Source organism: Lepisosteus platostomus, chromosome 5 (genome assembly GCF_059453375.1).
Source record: "Lepisosteus platostomus isolate fLepPlt1 chromosome 5, fLepPlt1.hap1, whole genome shotgun sequence".
Lineage (NCBI taxonomy): Eukaryota > Metazoa > Chordata > Actinopteri > Semionotiformes > Lepisosteidae > Lepisosteus > Lepisosteus platostomus.
In genome coordinates this window covers 65,722,375-65,724,489 of record NC_142615.1, presented here as the reverse complement: position 1 = coordinate 65,724,489, position 2,115 = coordinate 65,722,375, and the positions used below count along the sequence as shown (strand labels likewise).

Here is a 2,115-nt window from a genome sequence, read left to right as displayed (position 1 = left end):
CTCCTGGTCTCTGCTTGAAATGCACTTTCCTGCGTTTGCTTTGGTGTAACTGGCTTCCCCTGCATGGGCGAATGTGAAGAAGATCCTTAGTAAGTCATTGAAGAAAACCGAGAAGAGGTCGGAGTGGCCTCTGTCGTTCATCAACGATCCAGTCAGGCAGTACTCCTCTGTAAAGCGCCGTTCGTTCACATCGATTGGCTTTTTTTTGCCTTCATTCGTGCAAGTAGTAAAAGCAGACGCCCCTATTCTGCCGTGACCCGGATTCGAACCGGGGTTGTTGCGGCCACAGCGCAAAGTACTGACCACTATACGATCACGGCAAGTTACTGATACACATGCAGCAGGGTGGAAAAGGCTGTGCTCTCTTCGTGTGACATAATTCGGAAAAGTCCTGACGTTGCATTTCAACTGAGCCCCAGTATACATCGACCCTTCGACACTCTGAGTGACAATTCTCTTGCGTGTTTTCTCATATTTATGTAGTTTGCTGGCATGATGCCGGGAACAGCGGGGGTGTGTGCTCCCATATGGTCTAGCGGTTAGGATTCCTGGTTTTCACCCACGCGGCCTGGGTTCGACTCCCGGTATGAGAACGTGTTGGTTTTGCCTCCTGCTTTCCAAAAGATCAGCACCGTGTAAGAAGGAGCCGCATTAAAACTACTCGAACGTGCAAAACGTGAGAGAAGAGGGGGTGCTTGTTTCCAACCGAAACTTTTCGTGTGTAAGACGAGCTGATCGTCGCTGCAGGAGGTGGGAGGGTTACTCTGGTAGACAGAGCTGACCTTTGGCAATAGGATTTATACTCTCCAAGATGATATTTGCACTTTCTGGAGAGGCGATTTTCTCCACTTCAGTAGCCCGATTTCGTCGATTGCGTGGAGAGGGCCGTAGAATGTGGCGCCACCTTTCCTGCTCCGTCCATGACAGGCATGCTGGTCTCTGGAGAGAGAGCACGGTCCACCAGCGCACTCCAATAAAGGCACTGGAAGCAGCTGAATTGCATTGGCGAAGCTCAGCACTGGGCCGCTGGGCACGTCTTACCACCATTTCCGTAGTGTAGTGGTTATCACGTTCGCCTCCCACGCGAAAGGTCCCCGGGCGGAAACAGCCTTCTTTTGTCGCCACGCACAAAAGGGGATTGGGGATTCGCCTAGCGCTGTGATCGAACAGACCCACTCACCTCTTAGTGTGGCGGGATCTGCACAGTGCATGTCGCAGCGCATCCTGCTTTCACTTCAATGCGCGTCCTGATGTACCCCGGTCTCCCGCGTGACAGGGGGGGACAGGTGACAGGTCCTATACTAACGAGGAAGACATCGCTCTCTCCGACCCCCGGCATCGTGTCCCGACCCACCGTGGTGGAAGCCGACGCGTGCTGTGCTTCCTTTATGGAGCAGAAATGACAACCGAGGAGCCGAGATCATTTCAGCATTTCGCGTCTGAACGGAAAACACAAACGACCAACTTGGAATGACTTGCCTTTGACGCTTTTCAAAGCGTTCTTTGTGCACGACGACTGCGCCGCCTAGCAGATACAAATGGGTTGTACAACTTTGAACTAGCAAATGGAAGAGGGCTAAGCCCCCTCTCTTTTAGCCCAGGTTCGATCTGTCTCCCAGAATCACCAGGGCGCACGCACACACACACACCCGTGCTAAGGGCAACTCAACATTCACTCCTACCCCGAGAACAGAAAAGACAGCGTCCGCAGCAACAACAGCTCAGGTCTCTGCACAGGAGCTAAGCTGCCCCCATCTCCTCTGCTCTGCGGCTCCTGCGGAGCAGAGTCCTGCCTGGAGCCGTGTTTGCAGGCGGCGGCTCCCCGCGCCCTGTCTGTGCGTCGTGTCCAAGAGCTCCTGGGAGGAAGAGAGAGCCCTCCCACTCGGGGGCTTTTCCACGGTCTGTGTGAGGAGGGGCGGGTGTGTCCAGTAGCTTATCGAGCGGAAGCCTGGGGCGGCGGAGAGCTGTGATCGTGCAGACCTTGAGGTGTCACCTCTTTGTCTGCTTTCCCGCCCCCCCTCCGCCCAAGCTCTGCTCCAAAGTAGCCCGGCAACCCCTCACACCTGCAGGTGTCACAACCTAAGGTGTGGTCATGAGACACCCATGGGGTGTCAT

At 54.8% G+C, this 2,115-nt stretch overlaps 1 non-coding gene across 1 annotated transcript; it reads right to left on the bottom strand.

Moving 5' to 3' along the window:
* Positions 1-248: 248 nt before the first annotated feature.
* trnah-gug (transfer RNA histidin (anticodon GUG)) lies at positions 249-320 on the bottom strand. Its single transcript has one exon. It is a non-coding gene; the product is annotated as a tRNA-His (tRNA).
* Between the last annotated feature and the right edge of the window lie 1,795 nt (positions 321-2,115).